The sequence below is a fragment of the Hemitrygon akajei genome, chromosome 4, assembly GCF_048418815.1.
Source record: "Hemitrygon akajei chromosome 4, sHemAka1.3, whole genome shotgun sequence".
NCBI classification, from domain to species: domain Eukaryota; kingdom Metazoa; phylum Chordata; class Chondrichthyes; order Myliobatiformes; family Dasyatidae; genus Hemitrygon; species Hemitrygon akajei.
In genome coordinates this window covers 53,959,166-53,980,056 of record NC_133127.1, presented here as the reverse complement: position 1 = coordinate 53,980,056, position 20,891 = coordinate 53,959,166, and the positions used below count along the sequence as shown (strand labels likewise).

The 20,891-nt window shown below is 41.1% G+C and overlaps 1 protein-coding gene across 3 annotated transcripts in view; it reads right to left on the bottom strand.

Moving 5' to 3' along the window:
- LOC140726352 (protein Hook homolog 3) overlaps positions 1-20,891 on the bottom strand; it is a 98,110-nt gene that overhangs the window by 76,344 nt on the left and 875 nt on the right. The window lies entirely within an intron of this gene.

Sequence of the window (20,891 nt, the reverse complement as noted above, 5' to 3'; positions counted from 1 at the left end):
TTATTTCTAACATCGACAACTAAAGATTCTACAATTACTATTTGGTTTTCCTTTATGAAGTTGACATAGTTTTCCAAATGTTTTAATCCATGGAGAGGGTGTCAAAGAATATGTAAAATATTTAAAAGAAGCAGGATTTTGAGTAATAACAATTTTCATGTTGTCTTTGTATAAACCCATTAGATAATTTATAAAGCTATAGAACATTGTATGAGTTGTATAATCTGATGCAAATTACCATACTCTATCCTAACTTTGAAGTCTCAACTTTTCTGTTGTCCTATAGCCTCATGATAGAGCTTATCTGGACCTGGAGACTTGCCTTCTACATTCCAACTACATTAATGCCCTAATCACTTCTCTTCTTGGCTTACACATGGCCCTCTTTTCTTTCGAATCTATTGTCATCGAACTACAACACAGTTCAGTCCTTGAGCTCTCCTTCCCTGATCATACATTATATTTCTAACCTCATTTTCTTCTCAAGAGGTGAACTGTGTTGTCACTCACAAATCTGTGCCCATCTGTTTCATTGCGTCATATTTGAATCCTTCAAATCAAAATCTTGAACCTAGTCATAGTGACATTAGGACCACGTGTCCTTTGTTTCACGGAGTCATGGTTAACCCCTTCCGTACCAGATGCAGCGACCCAGATTGATGGGTTTACTATGCACCATCAGGATAGATCTGTAGAGTCTCTCAAAAGCAAAGGTGGAGGAGTTATGCCTCATGATCAACTCTCCTTGGTGCACAAATATATCAGTGCTGTCCCAATTCTGCTCACCAGTCCTGGACTATCTAGTAGTAAAGTGCCATCCTTTTTACCTACCACGGGAATTCTCTGGGGTCATTTTGGTAGCAGTTTAAATTCCACCTCAGGCCAATGTCAAGCAGGCTTTAGATGATCTGAGAAATGGGATCAACATGCAGAAACAGCGCATCCTACCGCCTTCACCATCGTTTTGGGAGATTTTAACCAGGCCAGTCTGAAAAAAAATCACTAAGCAATTACCATCAACAGATCTCTTGCAATACCAGAGGAAACAACACACTGAACCATTGCTATACCACCATCAAGAATGCCTACCGTACTATTTCACGCCCTCACTTCGGGAAGTCTGATCACCTAACTGTACTTCTACTCCCTGTGTATAAGCAAGGACTGAAGATTGCAGCACCAGCAGTGAGGACTAAGAAGATAAGGACAAGGGCAGCACAGGAGTGCCTACAGGACTGCTTTGAATCAGTGGACTGGACTGTATTCAGGGATTCATCTTCGAAACTGAATGAGTATGCTGCAGTTGTTACCAACTTCATTAAAACACCTGTGTGGATGAGCGTGTGCCCACAAAGACTTACTGTACATTCCCAAACCAAAAGCCGTGGATGAACCAGGAGGTACATCATCTGCTGAAGGCTAGATCTGTGGCATTCAAGTCTGGCAACCCAGGCCTGTACCAGAAAACCAGGTATGATTTGCAGAGGGCTATTTCAAGGGTGAAGAGACAAATCTGAACGAGGTTGGAGGTAACATTGGATAGGGTCTGCAAGACATTACTTCCTACAAAGCAAAACCCAATAGCATGAATGGCAGCGATGCTTCACTACCAGATGAACTCAACACCTTCTATGCACACTTTGAAAGGGAGAACACAACTACAGCTGTGAAGATCCCTGTTGCACCTGATGATACTGTGATCTCCATCTCAGAGGCCACTGTTAGGTTGTCTTTAAAGAGAGTGAACCTTCATAAGGCAGAAGGTCCCAATGGAGCACCCGGTAACGTATGCCAACCAACTGGTGGGAGTATTCAGGGACATTTTCAACCTCTCACTGCTACAGACAGAAGTTCCCACTTGCTTCAAAAAGGCAACAATTATACGAGTGCCTAAGAAGAATAATGTGAGCTGCCTTAATGATTATCGCCTAGTGGCACTCACATCTACAGTGATGAAATGCTTTGAGAAGTTGGTCATGACTAGACTGAACTCCTGCCTCAGCAAGGACCTGGATCCATTGCAATTTGCCTATTGCCACATTAGGTCAACGGCAGACACAATCTCAATGGCTCTCCACATGGCTTTAGACCACCTGGACAACACTAACACCTACATCAGGATGCTGTTCATCAACTATAGCTCAGCATTTAATATCATCATTCTCACAATCCTGATTGAGAAGTTGCAGAACCTGGGCCTCTGTTTCTCCATCTGCAATTGAATCCTCAACTTCCTAACTGGAGGACTACATTCTGTGCGGATTGGTGATAACATATCCTCCTTGCTGATGATCAACACCGGTGCATCTCAGGGGTGTGTGCTTAGCCTACTGCTCTACTCTCTATATACACATGACTGTGTCACTAGGCATAGCTCAAATACCATCAATAAATCTGTTGATGATACAACCATTGCTGGTACAACCTCAGATGGTGACGAGAGGGCATACAGAATTGAGATATGCCAACTAGTGAACGGTGCCACAGCAACAACCAGGCACTCAACTTCAGTAAGATGAAAGAGCTGATTGTGGACTTCAGGAAGGGTAAGACAAAGGAACACATACTAATCCTCATAAAGGGATCAGAAGTGGAGAGAATGAGCAGTTTTAAGTTCCTGGGTGTCAAGATCTCAGAGGATCTAACCTGGTTCCAACATATCGATATAGTTATAAAGAAAGCAAGACAGAGGCTATACTTCATTACTGTCTGGTATGGACAGGCTACTTCACAGGACCGAAAGAAGCTGCAGAAGGTTGTAAATCTAGTCAACTCCATCTTGGGTACTAGCCTACGAAGTATTCAGGACATCTTCAAGAAGCGGTGGCTCAGAAAGACAGCGTCCACTATTAAGGACCTCCAGCACCCAAGGCATGTCTTTTTCTCATTGTTACCATCAAGTAGGAGGTACAGAGGCCTGAAGGCACACACTCAGCAATTCAGGAACAACAACTTCTCTTCTGCCATCTGATTCCTAAATGGACATTGAATCTTTGGACACCACCTCACTTTTTTGTAAATTCACAGTATTTCTGTTTTTGCATGTTTTTTTAAAAAGCTATTCAATACACGTAATTGATTTACTTGTTTATTATTATTTTTTTTATTTTATTTTTTTCTCTCTCTCTGCTAGATTACGTATTGCATTGAACTGCTGCTGCTAAGTTAATAAATTTCACGTCACATGCCGGTGATAATAAACGTGATTCTGATTCAAATAACATCTGACTTTATAACAACAAAGAACTTCACCCTCCCAAGAGGCAGATCACACCCCCATTCTCACTATGTCTCAGTACATGAGACAGTAATGAACCAATTCAATGGAACAGCTCACTAACAGTACAAGCTGGATAGGACTGCACTCACCTGGTTCTGTTCTTAATTATTTACTCATCATTATAAAGTCACCTATTGTAGATTTCTTTCTTGCTTCCATGTAATTACATAATGTGTCCTACAGGGATCTATCCTCAGTCCCTTCTCAACTACATGTTCACCCTCAATTTCATTTAAATGCCCATAAACCAAGGACATTCAGCAATAACAACAAAGCAGAAGCTGGTAGAACACAACAGGTCAGGCACTTGTAGAAGGAAATAGTCAGTCGAGACACTTCATCTGGACAGTAAGCCCTAACTCACCAATCTTGATCCCGCTACTGTTCCTGCTTTTTATCTTATTACTGCTCCTGCTAAATTATCATTCTGTTTATCCAAAATGAGCAGGAATTTCTCCTTTACTTTATACTGCGATGACCGAAGTCATTGGTGAGCATCACAAATCCTACTCCAAAGACATTGTCTCCTTTGGCTCAAGAGACTTCAATGAGAAGAAATGGAATAAATGAGCAGAGGCTATGGTAAGGTTCTGGTAAGGTCTTTCTTACTGCATAGGTAGAGCAGTAGGATCACTAGACAAATGAGAAATACTTGCAGACCACTTTAAGGAAATGGAGCTGGAGATGTATGTATGAACTCTGGATCATTCAGAAGGCTGAGGGGTTGATAAACAGAATTACAGGGAGGCTATCATACCTAGGTTACAGGATGTAGGTAGCTGGGTGACCATCTGTAGAGATAAAAGTAATAGGGAATCAGTGCAGGATACCCCTGACACTGTTCCCCTGAATAACAAGTATAATGCTTTGGATACTATTGGGGGTGAGAGAGGAGATGACATACCATGGAAAAGCCACAGTGGCCAGTTCTCTGACACTGAGTCCGCTGGCTCTGTGACTCAGAAAGGAATGGGGGAGAACAGGAGAGTGGTAGTGATAGGTGAGTCACTAGTTAGAGGAACACAGAGGAGATTCTGTGGACAAAAACAAAACTCCTGGATAGTACTGTATGTTGCCTTCCAGGTGCCAGGGACAAAGAGATGTTCTGAAGAGGCATGGTTAACAACCAAAAGTCATGATAAACATTGGTACCAATGACATAGCTAGGACAAGTCCTGGAGCAAATAAGGGGTGTTTTGAAGAAAGCTAAAAAGCAGGACCTCAAGGCCAGTAATCTTTGGATTGCTGCCTATGCCATCTGCTAGTGAGAGTAAGAATAGGATGATATAGCAGACGACTGTGTGGCTGAAGAGTTCGTACAGAGGATATGGTTTCAGATTTGTGGATCATTGGCGTCTCCTCTGAGGAGAGTATGACCTGTACAAAAGCTACAGGTTATACTTGAACTTCAGAGGGACTGGCATCCTAGTTTGCAAGTTTGCTAGAGCTGTTGGGGAGGGTTTAAATGAAGTTGGCAGTGGGATGAGAATGAGAGTGTTAGATCGGATGACAGGGCAATTTGTGTAAAGATAGATGCGATGTGAAGACAGACTTTGAGAAAGGATAGTCAGTGGATAAGACGTATATGAAATCAGTTGGATGGGTTGAAATGTGTTTACTTTAATGTGAGAAATTTTAAAACAAGGGTAATTAACTTGAGTGTATGGATCAGTACATGGAATTATGATGTTGTGGCCATTACAGAGACTTGGCTGTCGCAAACTTTAGAAACGTGCAAAAAGGGTTGCTATCATGAATGGCTTCAACTTCCCTAATTTTGACTGGCATATCCTTAGTGCCAAAGGTTTAGATGGGACAGAAAGGCAGATTCCTGACACTTATGTGGAAACACTGATTGAAGGAAAGGCTATAATGTCAGTGAGAGAGCAATTTGGAGATGGTGACCACAACACCCTGACCTTTAACATAGACATGGAAAAATATTTAATGGGGGGGGTGGAATTAATTATTATATTAGACAGGGACTTGGAAGCATAGTTTGGGAACAGATGGTTTCAGGGAAATGCGCAGCAGAAATCTGGAGATTATTTAGGGACCACTTGCTTTCTCTGTCTCAGATGTACTGGTCTATCTAAAACCCCATGCATGGTACGGTAAAAGAACAATGGTTGATAAAAGAGATGAATCATTTAGTCAAGAGGAAGGAGGAGGCATACTTAAGGTTTATGAAGCAAAAATCAGACAGGGCTCTTGAGAGTTCTTAGGTAGCTAGGAAGGAGGGTTCTAGGACAGCTAGAAGAGGGCTTTGATTAAGATGATTATAACCTTGATTAAGATTGAGAACACAAGACCAAGGAAAACCCCAAGGGACTCTACATATACGTAAAGAACAGGATGACAAGACCAAGGATAGGACTGCTCAGTGTTAAAGGAAACATGAGCCTGGAAGCAGAGGTAGTAGGGGAAGTCCTTAATGAATACTTTGCTTCAATGTTCATCAGGGAGAGGGAATGTGAAGTCAGTGTTCAGCATGCTAATGTGTTGGAGCATGTTGAGATGAAGAAAGAGGCGATGTTGGAGCTTCTGAAAAACATTAGGATAGAAAAGTCCCTGAGGCCAGATGGGATATATCCAAGTTTATTATGGGAAAGGAGGGAAGAGATTGCTGGGACATTGACAATGATCTTTGTGTACTCTGAACAAAGGAGTAATACTAGAGGATTGAAGAATGGCAAATGTTGATCCGTTGTTCAAGAAAATCAATAGGAATAATCCTAGGGATTTTAAACCACTTATGTCAATGGTGGGCAAAATAATGGAGAAAATTATTCAGACAGGATTTCCAAGCTCTTAGGGAAGCACACTCTTATTAAGGATAGTTAGCAAGGCTTTGTGAGGGGCAAGTCATTACTCATTGAGTCTAGGTGAGTTTTTTGAGGAGATAACAAAACAAATTGATGAAGGTAGAGCAATGAATATGGTGTACTGTATATGTCTATAAGGTGTTTGACAAGGTTCCCCATGGTAGGCTCATCCAGAACATCATAAGTCACAGGATCCATGGAAATTTGGCTATATGGATTCAGAATCAGCTTGTCTACAGAAGACAGAGGGTGTTCATATCTGCAGCATCATCTGCATGGAGGTCAGTCACTAGTGTGCCTTGCAGGGATCTGTTCCGAAACCACCATTCTTTATGATTTTTATAAAATGACCTGGATGAGGAAGAAGGATGGGTTAGTAAGTTTGCAGATGATACAAAGATTGGTGATGTTGTGGATAATACAGAAGGTTGTCATGCTTTCCAACAAGATATAGACAGAAGAAATGGCAGATGCAGTTCAATTCAAAAAAGAGCGAAGTGATTTACTTCGGAAGGTCGAACTTGAAGGCAGAGTACGAGGTCAACGGCTGGATTCTTAGCAGTATGGAGGAACAGAGGGATCTCGTGGTCTAAGCCCACAGTTCCCACAAAGTTGCTATCCAAGAGATAGCATGATAGCCTTCACTAGTTGGGTGATTGAGTTCAAGAACCTTGAGGTTATGTTGCAGCTCTATAAAACTCTGGTTAGACCATATTTGGCGGGTTCAGTTCTAGTCACCTCATTATAGAAAATATATGGAAGCTTTAGAGAAGGTGCAAAGGAGATTTACCAGGATGCTGTCCTGGATTAGAGACAGCTAGAGCTTTTCTTTTTGGAAAGAGGAAGGATGAAAGGCAACATGATGGAGCTGTATAAGATTATGAGAGGCACAGATAGAGTGGACAGCCAGTGACATTTTCCCAGGGCAGAAATGGGCAATACCAGAGGACATCCATTTAAGGTGAGTGGAGAACAGTTTAGGGAAGATGTCAGAGGTATTTTTATTTATGAAGAGAGTAGAAGGTGCATGAAACACACCCTCAGGTTTGGTGGTAAAGACTGATACAATAGGGACATAAAAAGACACTTAGATAAGCAGATGGAATTAAGGAAAAAAATAGAGGGTTTTGGATTATGTAGGAGGGGAAAGTTAAATTGATTATGGAGTAGGTTTATATAGGTCAGCACATCATGGGCCAAAGGCCCTGTACAGTGCTGTACTATTCTATGTTTGTCTCTCAGTAAAGAAAAAGAAACAATTTCCCTATTATCCCCACAAAATATTGAAATAAAAAGTACATACAAGAACAATACAATTGTTTCTGGTATCCTTAACTTTAAATTGGAAAATTCATGAAGAGGTTGGATATGGTAGTGAAAATATACAATAGAAACTCTAGTTCACCTTAACCAATGTGTTAGAATTGCGGAGGTACAGGAGTCAAAAATTGTTTTGATTATTGGCCTCAACCATTCTGCCCAAAGTCCAAGGCGTCAGACGAAATATGCCATTTGTTGCACATTTTCAGAGCAGAAGTACAACACCTGGTTTTCCTTTCCCAACCTCGGAGCTGAGAGATTTGAAATGCAAGCTGAAATTGATCAGTCATGTGCCTAGGCTACAATTTTGTAGCTTGGCATTTGTGACGGTGGGGTGGGTGGAAAAAGGTAAAGAAAGTGGGAACTTATACCCGGAAATTGGTGGAATACTGCCACAAGATGAGAAGTAGGAAAAGGAAGACAATGCAGAAATTATGGGGTCAGAGGGTGTAAAAACTGGTATCAGGAGTCAAAAAACAATTGGTATACAAATTCAGAAGACAACCAGTATTTTGCATTAAGATTTGCCAATAGGGGCAAAGATAAACTTATAATCATTAATACATTATACCATATGGTCCTGATTAATCTTGGGACATGGGGTCATGAAGTTGATTCCCCAATCAGCAAAATGATGGTTGTACCATTGAAATTTGTACTCTTTTCAGATATTTGATACATTTCCCTAGAGTCAATCATAATAGGGTGTCCAGAGATCACAAACAGTAACAACATTGCATTTAAACTTTTTGCATACAAAAGATCATTCTTCAGATCCTGTTTTAGTTAGACACAAATGTTGAACAATTTTTGTTTGCTCTGATAAATCTTTTCATAATTGTCATCCATACTACAAATGATCACGACTTAAGTGCATTCATTTGTGGGCCACAAGCTACTTTGTTAAGTTAGTATAATAAATACTCAATTCTCTTACAAAAAGACAATTTAAAAAGAGTAGCTTTATGAGTTGGGTCATTTAATAACCATTTGCAAAAATGACTTGTCACACATACAGCTAATTAAGATTCATAATCCTCACATATCTGCAACCTATATGAATACATCATCAGCCCCATGACGGGATGGACGATTTAGCATATTTTGATGGTATTGATTGAACCAAGGGTGTTTTCTACAATGCCAGAAGAATTTCTGCTTATTCTTCAAAGACCCTATACAGCTAATAAAACTATCCAAAGCACCAAACAGGTGCTTATCAGCTATCTAATATTAAGTGTGTATCACCTAAAGCCAAAACTGAGTCAAATTCAAATTGACTCAGAGTCAAATTCCAAGGACATCTTAAAGAGGAAAGAGAGGAAAATTGGTAAACAAGCTTAGTAAGAGAATTAGGGCCAACTGAAATTTAAAATATTTGGGAATGAGCAAGTGACAATTAGAGAAAATGTGATTTTTATGAAATATAATTTGGCCAAAGGAGGCACAGAAAGAGAGGAAGGGGCAAAACTCAGGATGAATTTGTGAACCAAAAAAACCACAATTTTAAAAGCAAAGTCAGAATCCAAACTAAGTCAGTTGTCACAGGAGTGAGGGTATAGTGTCAGGTATAAGTCAAAGAACTGATCTTAATGTTCAGAAAATAGAATTGAGTTTGATAAGCTTCTGAATGCAACAAAGTAATGCAAGTTCAAAGTATAATAGGTATTAATATAGGTTTCAGCAGCAAATAACTTGATGCAGGACTGGTCTATTCATGTTTCAGATGCAGACTTGACTGTTAAGATCCTCATCTTTTCCAAACTTGGTGAAAAAAAACCTTGCCCATATGCATACAAATAAGGTAAATGGCATTTATAGAAATGAATGGGTTTAATCTAGCAGCCAATGAAGAGTATGCAAAGTGACTACATTATGAATAAAGTAGTACAGAAAATCTTTAGGAGAAGGTCAAAATGAAAATGAAATTGAATAGACTTAATTTTAAAGAATTGGATAAAGGCAATAAAGGGGAATAAGCATTGCTCAGAAATTACAGACAGACATACTTTATTGATCCCGAGGGAAATTGGGTTTCGTTACAGTTGCACCAACCAAGAATAGAGTAGAAATATAGCAAAATAAAAACCAGAAATAATTAAATAATAGTAAGTAGATTATGCCAAGTGGAAATAAGTCCAGGACCAGCCTATTGGCTCAGAGTGTCTGACACTCCGACGGAGGAGTTGTAAGGTTTGATGGCCACAGTCAGGAATGACTTGCTATGACACTCTGTTGTATCTCGGTGGAATGAGTCTCTGGCTGAACGTACTCCTGTGCCTAACCAGTACATTATGGAGTGGATGGGAGACATTGTCCAAGATGGCATGCAACTTGGACAGCATCCTCTTTTCAGACACCACCGTCAGAGAGTCCAGTTCCACCTCCACAACATCACTGGCCTTGCAAATGAGTTTGTTAATTCTGTTGGTGTCTGCTACCTTCAGCCTGCTGCCCCAGCACACAACAGCAAACATGATAGCACTGGCCACCACAGACTCATAGAACATCCTCAGCATCATCCGACAGATGTGAAAGGACCTCAGTCTCCTCAGGAAATAGAGACGGTTCTGACCCTTCTTGTAGACAACCTCAGTATTCTTTGACCAGTCCAGTTTATTGTCAATTCGTATCCCCAGGTACTTGTAATCCTCCACCATGTCCACACTGACCCCTTGGATGGAAACAGGGGTAACTGGTGCCTTGGCCCTCCTCAGGTCCACCACCAGCTCCTTAGACTTTTTCACATTAAGCTGCAGATGATTCTGCTCGCACCATGTGACAAAATTTCCCACCGTAGCCCTGTATTCAGCCCTTACTGATGCATCCAACTATGGCAGAGTCATCAGAAAACTTCTGAAGATGGCAAGACTCTGTGCAGTAGTTGAAGTCCGAGGTGTAGATCGTGAAGAGAAAGAGAGACAGGATAGTCCCCTGTGGAGCCCCAGTGCTGCTGACCACTCTGTCTGACACACAGTGTTGTAAGCGCACATACTGTGGTCTGCCAGTCAGGTAATCAATAATCCATGACACCAGGGAAGCATCCACCTGCATCACTGTCAGCTTCTCACCCAGCAGAGCAGGGTGGATGGTGTTGAACACACTGGAGAAGTCAAAAAACATGACCCTCACAGTGCTCACCGGCTTGTCCAGGTGGGTGTAGACACGGTTCAGCAGGTAGACGATGGCATCCTCAACTCCTAGTCGGGGCTGGTAGGCGAACTGGAGGGGGTCTAAGTGTGGCCTAACCATAGGCCGGTGCTACTCCAGAAATTAAAGAACTAGAATTAGTTTGGGTGGAACCAAGAAGCAACAAGGAGTAAATTTGATGGAGTTATAGAAAGAATTTTCTAAGACAATAAAACCATAAGATATAGGAGCAGAACTGGGCCATTCAGCCTATTGAGTCTGCTCCACCATTATATCGTGGCTGATCCTGGATCCCACTCAACCCCATACACCTGCCTTCTCGCCATAACCTTTGATACTCTGAACAATCAGGAAACCTATTAATTTTCACTTTAAATATACCCAGTCTTGGCCTACACCTCAGTCTGTGACACAGCATTCCACAGATTCACTACTCTCTGGCTAAAAAATTCCTCCTTACCTATGTTCTAAAGGGTCACCCCTCAATTTTGAGACTGTGTCCTCTATTTCTGGACACCCCCATCATAGGAAACATCCTCTCCATATCCACCCTATCAAGTCCTTTCAACATTCAGAAGGTTTCAATGAGATCTCCTTGCATTCTTCTAAATTCCAGTGAATACAGGCCCAAAACTGCCAAATGCTCCTCACATGTTAATTCCCAGAATCCCCCCGTGAACCTCCACTGGACGCTCTCAACAACAATACACCCTGAGCAATATTCCAAGTGCGGTCTCTCTGGTGTCTTATGAAGCCTCAGCATTATCTCCATGTCTTTCTATTTTATTCTCCTTGAAATGATTGCTAACATTGCATTTGCCTTTTTTACCACAGACCAAACTTAAATTAACCCTCTGGGAGTCCTGCGTGAGGACTCCTAAGTTCCTTTGCACCTCTGATGTTTGTATTTTCTCTCAATTTAGATAATAGTCTGCACTTCTGTTGCTTTTACCAAAATGCATTATCATACATTTCCCAACACTGTATTCCATCTGCTACTTATTTGCCCATTCTTTCAACTTATCCAAGTCCTTCTGCAATCGCATTGCCTTCTCAGCATTACCTACTCTTCCACCTTCCTTCGTATCATCCACAAACTTTGCCACAAAGCCATCAATTCCATTATCCAAACCAATGAAAAACAATGTGAAAAGCAGCTGTCCTAATACTGACCCGAGGAACACCACTAGTCAATAGCAGCCAACCAGAAAAGGCCCCCTATATTCCAACTAATTGCCTCCTGCCTGTCAGCCATTCCACTATCCATTCCAGTATCTTTCCTGTAATGCCATGTGATTTTATCTTGTTAAGCAGCCTCATATGTGGCATCATAGCAAATGCCTTCTGAAATCCAAGTAAATGCTTCTGCTTCTCCTGTGTCCACTCTGCTTGTTACTTCCTCAAAGAACTCTAACAGATTTGTCAGGCAAAATTTCTCTTTACAGAAACTATGCTAATTTTAACTTATTTTATCATTAGTCTCCAAGTAACCCGTAAATCTCATCCTTAATAATGGGCTCCAACTCTTTCTCAACCACTGCGATTAAGCTAACTGGCCTATAATTTCCTTTCTTTTGTATTCCCCCCCTCTTAAAGAGTGAAGTGACATTTGCAATCTTTCCATCCTCGGAAGCATGCCAGAATCAAATGATTCTTGAAAGATCATAACCATTGCATCTGCTATCTCTTCAACAACTTCTCTCAGAACTCTGGGATGTAGTCCATCTGGTCCAGGTGACTTATCCACCTTAAGACCTTTCAGTTTGCCTAACACTTTTTCCCTTGTAATAGCAAGGGCATTAACTCCTGCTCCCTGACACTCACGCACCTCTAGCACATGGCCAGTGTCTTTCACAGTGAAGACAGGTACAAAATACCCATTAAGTTCATCTGCCATTTCTTTGTCTATTACTACCTCACCAGCATCATTTCCAGTGGTCCAATATCAACTCTCAACTCTGTTACTCTAAACAACTGAAAAAACTTGTAGCATCTTGCTTTATATTATTGGCTAGTCTGCCCTCATATTTAATCTTTTCCCTTCTTATAGCTTTTTCAGTTGCCTTTTGTTGGATTTTAAAAGCTTCCCAATCATCCAACCTCCCACTCACTTTTGCTACCTTATATGCCCTTTCCTTGGCTTTTATCCAGTCCTTAACTTCCCTTGCCAGTCACAGATGTCTACCGCTACCATATAAGAACTGCCTCTCCTATGGAACATATCTATCCTGCACCTTGTGATCTATTCCTAGAAACTTCAGCCACCTCTGCTCTGCCATCTTCCCCACCATGTCCCCCTCCAATCCACCTGAGCAAGCTCCTCTCTCATGCCTCTGTAATTCCTTTTATTACATTGTGTTACTGATACATCTGACTTGTGCTTCTCCATCTCAAATTGCAGTATGAATTCTATCTGTTATGATCATTACCTCCTGAGGGATCCTTTATATTAAACTCCCTAATAAAATCTAGATTGTTACACAACACCCAATCTAAGATAGCCTTTCCGGTACGAGTAGACTCAAGCACAAGCTGCTCTTACAAGCCATCTCATAGGCATTCAACAAATTCCTTCTCTTGTGATCCGGCACCAACCCAATTTTCCCAATCTCCTTGCATATTGAAGTCCCCCATTACAATTATGACATTAGCCTTATTACATGCCCTTTCTAGTTCCCTTTGCAATCTCAACCCCACATCTTGGCTACTATTTGGAGGCCTATATTTAATTCCCATAATAGTTTTTTTACCCTTGCAATTTCTTAACTCCAGCCCCAAAGATTCAACATGCTCCATCCAACCATAAGTCACCTCTTCCTGCAGATGCAATTCCATCCCTTACCAACAGAGCCACACCACGGCCTAAGCCTTCCTGCCTGTCCTTTCAATACAAAGTATATCCTTTGATATTAAGCTCCCAACTATGGCTTCCTTTCAACCATGACTCAGTGATGCCCACAACGTTACACCAACCAATCTCTAATTGCATCACAAGTTCGCCCACCTTATTCTGAATACTATATGCATTTAAATACAGCATCTTCAGTCCTGAATTCTTCCCCTTTTTGAATTTTGCCTCTGTGGTACAATTTAACTCTTTGCTCTGTCTGCATTTGTACCCAGTCAATGGCTTGTCCTTCCTAACATTCATGTTACATTCATCATCTACGTGTAAATCTGCTGGCTCATCCTCAGCTCTATCATGCTGGTTCCACCAACACCCCCCGCCATATTAGTTTAAACCACTCCCAACAGCTCTAGTAAACATGACCACAAGAATATTGGTTCCCCTCAGATTCAAGTGAAACACCTCCCTTTTGTACAGGTCTCACATGCCCCAAAAGAGGTCCCAGTTATCCAGAAATCTGAACTGCTGACCCTGCTCCAATTCTTCAGCCACACATTTATCTGCCATCATCCTATTCCTATCCTCACTGTCACATGGCAAAGACAGCAAACCTGAAATGACTACCTCGAGGTCCTGCTTCTCAACGTTCCTCCTAACACCCTGTATTTTGTTTTCAGGACCTCCTCTCTTATGTACCACGACTACTATCTGCTCACTCTTCCCTTTCAGGATATCGTGGAGGCATTCAGAAACATCACAGACATTGGCACTGTTACGTATCCCGTAACTGGATCACTTACCAGCAAAGATAGAGAGGTCCGCTGAAGTCTGATGGTACCATTTTCAAACGTTTTTATTTATAAAGGGGCACAAAAGTAAGGTTAATACAAACATTCAGATATCATAAGTCGTCAATACTCAATCTAAAGCACAGGTATAGTAATAACCAATAAGAAATAAACTCTATCGTTGTCTAGGGGTAATGTATATATTGTCCGCTGTATATCTGAAAGTCTCTTGCGGTCACTGCAGTTCCACCAGCTGCCGTCTGTTGTGGTGTCACGTTGGTGCACTTTTGTTAGAAAGAGAGAGAGAGATAGAGATTGAATGAAACAGTTACCCGACAGGTTTTCCAACCTTTAGGAGTTCGGCTCCTCAAAGTCTCGTTGGGAAATGGACACTCATTTGTGGCCTCCCCTGTAGCTAAGCCATTCTTCCATGGTGAGGTCGCCAATCCCAGGCAAGGAAAAGATGCACACAAACCCCACCACCGGCTGTCACTATCAAAACGCTGTCGCAGGATTTCTAGCGTCTCTTCTGGTGCGTCTGAAGGGGTCGTCCCCCCCAGACCCTCCTTTATACTTCCTCACGGGATCGCCGGTGTCAATCTCTCTCTCAACCAGCCCACTTTGCCCGAGGGCTTTACACGTGGTCTTCATGAGACAATAGTCAGAGTCGCTTTATTCTGCTTCCCGGGGGAACGTGGTCTTCAGCACGTCTCCCTCTCTCTCCCATTTCCTGTGTCTATTCAGCATGTCTCTCTCCCTCTTGGGTCATTGACCCCCCCCCCCCCCTTCACTAGGGCTCTTGCGATTCTCGCAAAGTAGGGGGCTGGTATCATAACAGCACCTGGGAGGCAAACTACCATCCGTGTTTCTTTTTCATGTCCACAGAATTGCCTATGTATTACCCTAACTAGAGTCCCCTATTACTGCTGCCATCCTCTTCAATTCCCTACCCTTATGAGCCACAGGGCCAGACTCAGTGCCAAATACATGGCCACTGCTGCTTCCCCCAGGTAGGTCATTCCTCTTAACAATGTGTCTCAATAGACCATGGATTTGTGCCTTGGAAAGTTTCCAGGGTGCAAGCCTGGGCAAGGTTTTTTTTTTCTGGAAGACCGGCAGTTGCCCAAGCTGCAAATCTCCCCTCTCCATACCACCGATGTTGTCCAAGGGAAGGGCAAACCATACAACTTGGCACCAGTGTCGTCGCAGAACAATGTGTGGTTAAGTGCCTTGCTCAAGGACACACACGCAGCCTCAGTCAAGGCTCAAACTAGCGACCTTCAGATCACTGGACAAACGCCTTAACCACTTGGCCACACGCCAACACCCTCTCAACAGTAGTCAAAATGGAGTACTTATTGTTGAGGGGGACAGCCACAGGAGTGCACTTCACTATCTGATGTTTTCCCTTCCCTCTCTTGGCAGTCACCCATTTATCTGTCTCTTCAAGCCTAGGGGTGACTACCTCCCTGTAGCTCCTATTTATCACCTCCCCACTTTCCCTAACAAGACAAAGGTCATCAAGCTGCAGCTCCAGTTTCCTAACATGGTCTCTTAGGAGCTTCATTTGCTGACATTTTAAAAGTACGTAAAATACTCGTGCACTGTATATCCCTTTAAGGCAAGAAAGGAAGCCTGATCCAAACAAGAGATGTTAAAGATAATTATTAGGTCAAAGGAAATGACTTAACACATTGCCAAAAAATAACAGACAGCTGAGGATAGGAATTTTTAGGGATTTCAAAAAAAAAGGAAAGAGGAAAATTTTTGATGCATTTACAATGAAAGCACGGCAACAGCTATATTTCATTACAAGTTTGAGGAGATTTGGAATGTCAACAAAGACTCTAACAAATTTCTACACCTGTATCATAGAGACCATTCCAACTTGTTACATCACTGTCTTGTATGGAGAGATCACTGCAAAGGATTGGAAAAAGCTGCAGAAAGTTGTGAACTCAGCCATTATGATACACCTATTACCCAGGACATGCCCTCTCTCTATATATATATATAAAAAAAACTGTAATTTATAGTTTTCTTTTAATGTAATGCACTACACTATTGCCACAAAATAACAAACTTCATAACATATGCCAGAGATACTAAACTTGATTCTGATACCAGCTGAAATCAATGAAGTTATGTGGTGTATTTGGATTTTCTGATTCCTTCAATAAGGCACCACACAAGAAATTATAGGTCATCGCCAACTAATAAGTGCTTGACTTGTGGACACTCATACAAAAGAACAAGTGTTTGCAAGTCTGGGAAAATGGACAAGATTGCATTTGCCGGCTGCTAAAAGGCTGCAGGAAACTGGGTGTTTTTGTTCACCTTCTCTCCCCAACACTCTTCCTCCACAAACCCACACACCAACCTCAAATGAGCTGCAACTTCAGCAAGCCATTAGGAAAGCAATGAAATGGCCTTAATTGCAAGAGGATCTGGTACAAGAGTAGCAACATTATTCCTATTGGGTGACACCACATTTGGAATACAGGCAGTCCCCGGGTTACGTACGAGTTCCGTTCCTGAGTCCGTCTTTAAGTCGAATTTGTACGTAAGTCGGAACAAGTACATCCGGTATTATTTAGCGTCAGTTAGTCAAACATTTGTCTTAGTATATAGTATATATTTTACCTTTTTATGCATATAAAACACTTAAGAAACGTATGTATTCCAATAATTAAACTACTGTGTTGCTTAGTAATAATTGTAGGTTTCATCGGGGCAGGGCTTTTCACATGCTCCATTATTCTCACTTTATTTTTTATCCTTTAAAATTGTTCCGATCATTGACCGACTGTAGCCTAACGCTTTTCCAATGACCGATGGCGTTTCACCTCTTTCCAAACACTTTATTATTTCCACTTTATTTTCATCCGAGATCGCGTCCCGTCAATGGAACAGAAACACTGCGGGCAGCGGGTCCCGAGCTGCACCGGCTTCCGAGGTCCGCTGGGTCCTAAGGATCAAAGTACTGATTTCCCTGAGTCCTAAGGACCACCGCACTGAGACAGGCTAAATGGGACAAGTGGAGGCTGTGCTGGGTTTGGGTATTTGATCCTCCACAATATTCCGCATGGGAATTTAAATTGGAGGTGGCAGTGTTTCTTTTTAAAGAGGTCGAGCTGCGAGCTCGACATCAACCTGGCACGGATGGTAAGGGAGTCATTGGATCGACATCAACCCGGCACAGGAGTGGTCTGTCACTAGATCGAACTTGGGAACCTCCGTTCTCCAGCCCGGCGTTAATCTCACTGCGCCACTAGCCGACCGGAACGGGGGGGGGGGAAGGGTCAGGGTGAATCTTACTAAGAATAATTTAAGCCAAATACAAGGTTAAACACTCAACACAGTGTCAACGGCAACGACTTAAAATGGCAGACGGCGTTCTCCTTCCTCGGTTCGGAAGTATGAGTTGTCCGTAAGTCGGACGTTCGTAACTCGGGGACTACCTGTACAGTGGATTCCAGTTAATTCAGCCAATGATTAATCGGGCCAGCTGTTTATTGAGGACAACTCTGAAATTAAAACTAAAATTAAATGAAGAAAATAGCCAAGATTCCCTTTGTTTATTTGGGACACTATGCCGCTTAATTGGGACGGGGGACTGTTGCCAAACAGTTTCTGACTAACATCAGTTGCATGCACTTCCATGACCGTTAGACTGTTAGATACTACACCATGCTTAAAGTGATCATTTTTTAAAATAGTGTCAATTGCATGTTTTTGAGTTCAAAAACCAGTGATTTCTGTCACTGATAGTTGGCGAGAAATAAGTAGCAAGACAATTCTGAACTGTTTTGCTCACTATAGCTTCAAGAATTCAGGCTTGGAGATGCTAGAAATGACCAGGAGTGAAAATGAAACAATTTTACTACTTCAACAAGTTAGGAATTACAATGAATTTGAAGATGTTAACAATCTTCTTGAATGTTACAATGAAAATTAAGATTTGAAGGATGCAATCGTCCAAAGCATTGTATGAAGGCAGTCCATTATCTGCACTAGGCTAGACTGATTTTGTTCATTTACAATCAAAAGAACACAACAGATGAATCCCTGTGTCGATAAATATTAGGAACTAATACACAGTTTTATAGTACTGGCAGTGTACACTATGAATTCCTCTATTGATAATTATTAGGGACTAAGTAGAGGTTAGTAGACTAAGCTGGCGTTCTAATTTGTTCTGTATTTCATTTAAATAGATACAGTGCTACTCAATTAAATGGTAGTTTGTCTTACTTATAACTTTTAACTATTTCCATGAAAATTTGGCAAACTAGGGCAAGCACTTCATTGGGTAAAAAGTACTGGTCCCCATGTGTACAAATGAACCAAGATCCATTGTATTTTAAAAAGATCTGGTCATATACCCAGGTAAGAAGAACTTGCAATATAGGGAGTGCAATGAAGGTTGATCACAAATAGACAGGGAGATGGTGTTTCTTTTTGTTGGGGAAATCACAAAATAAGGAGCAAGCCATTTAGGAATATAATGACAATAAATGTCTGCACCCAGATCATCATAAATAGTTGAAATTCATCACAAACGCACTGCAGATACTCAATCACTCTGCAAATTCACAGCTGAGATCAATATATTTTCAGATATTAAGGGAATCAAGATATATTAAGTTAGTGGAGAGAATATTGCAGCAGGTATGCAGCCAAATTATTTCTCCTGCTTTTATCCCTTACGTTTTAGCATGTTCACACTGTCACATTTACTGATGGTGATTTAAAAATTCTCATGACCCTCCAAATCTTTCCGCCTCATACTTTAAAGCTACAACCTACATATTGCTACAATCATCCAGCTTTGACACTTTATGCATCTCTAGTTTGCATTGCTGAATACTTGGGATGTGTTTCAACTTCCTAATGTTCTCTATCTCGTATTTTAAAGCCCTCCTTAAGGCCTACCTCTTTAATCATGCTTTTTCCATCCCATCCTAATATCGTTGTACATGATTCAATATCAAAATTAGTTGATGATAATACTATGTGGTATTTCATTTGATTAAGAGGGAAATGAAAATATACATATTACAGTTGTTCTTTACATGGTTTGTTGATTTATCAACAAGAGTTGAATTATTAAAGGATGGGGAGATATCGTAAATTACAAGAGCACAGGCAGTTTGAAATACATACTATTGCTGTAAAGGCCTAGATCATGAAGAAATTTGAAAACAAATATGAGAATCTTAAAACTGAATGAATGCTTAATCAGAGTTAATATGGGCCAACAAGCACAGGGTTCAAGTAAGGAGGCAAGTGAAAAGATTCTGACAAGCAAGAATATTGACTGAAATGATTAAGGAGCATTGCAGTTTAGAGAAGTATTTAAAAAGGTTAAACTTATATTAGAGCTTATTTCTGGATAATATGAAATATATTGCAAATCATTGGACCTGAATGAATTTCTGTAGCTAGACACAAGTACTTTGTAACAATTCTACAAAGAGCCAGGTGGTAATCATCTCTAACCAGAGAAAGCATCCTCTTGGCATTCTCCAGCCTCACTGTCAGTAGATCCCATATCACTAACATCTTGAAGGTCATCAGAAACTTAACTACAGAAACTGGCCAAAGGATGAATATTCCGCAGAAAGTGTTTTCACCCTCTGCATACCACAAAACCCCAGGACCAGAAACATCCAACAAAATCTATAATTAAAGTAGAACCCTTGATCAACACCTTTTAAAAAAAAATCACATCAAATGTTCAATACATTTCCTTCTGTTGAAATCCACATCCTTATGCCTATAACACCAAGGGATTGAGCACAAGAGAAAGCCAGCACCTCCCATCTTGACTTGGAAACATATCGAATTCTCAGACTTCCCAACTCAAAGAGTTCAGTGAGAGAATGTCACCAGTACACTGTAGTGCAGGGGTGTCAAACTCATTTTAGGTCACGGGCCGGATTCAGCAAAATGCAGCTTCTTGCGGGCCGGATCAGTCGGACGCGTGCGAACGCAGCTTTCGTTGCCTCCGTTTTTTCAGCCTGCTCTCATGTGTCTCAGTCTCTGCTATAACTACAAAGTGTTTCACTTTACAAATTCCGTTTCTTATGAAGAAGACTGCCGAATAAACACTAAAAACCCTGTAAACCTGGTACCTGAATAAACTCAGCATTAGCCATATCATACGCCATAGGTGCTTTGATTACTGGGGCCAGCTTTAATAGTAATTAGATATTATCTCGCGGGCCAAAGATAATTCCACCGCGGGCCGGATTTGGCCCATGGGCCTTGAGCTTGACATATATGCTGTAGTGGTTCCAACTGGCAGAGCATCACCAGCTTCTCAAAGACAATAAAAGCTGGTCATGCCAGTGAGAACCAAATTCCACAAATTAAAAAGAACATGATCATTATTATTATTTTTTTAGGATATGGTCAATTCACACAGAGTATTGTACAGACTTCAGATCATTATACTACAGGAAAGACAGAAATATAGAAAAATTACAAAGAATTAAGGATAGGTGAAAAATTGAGAGCTGGCAGCCATAATAAATATTTCACAGGTTGGCTTTTTTATATCTATAAAAAAAGGAAATAGCTAAAGGGATTATTTTTGAATAATTAATGGTTCACACAGTGGTATGAATGGAGATAATGTTGCATGTTTGCGAAAAAGTAAATAACATTTTCTTACT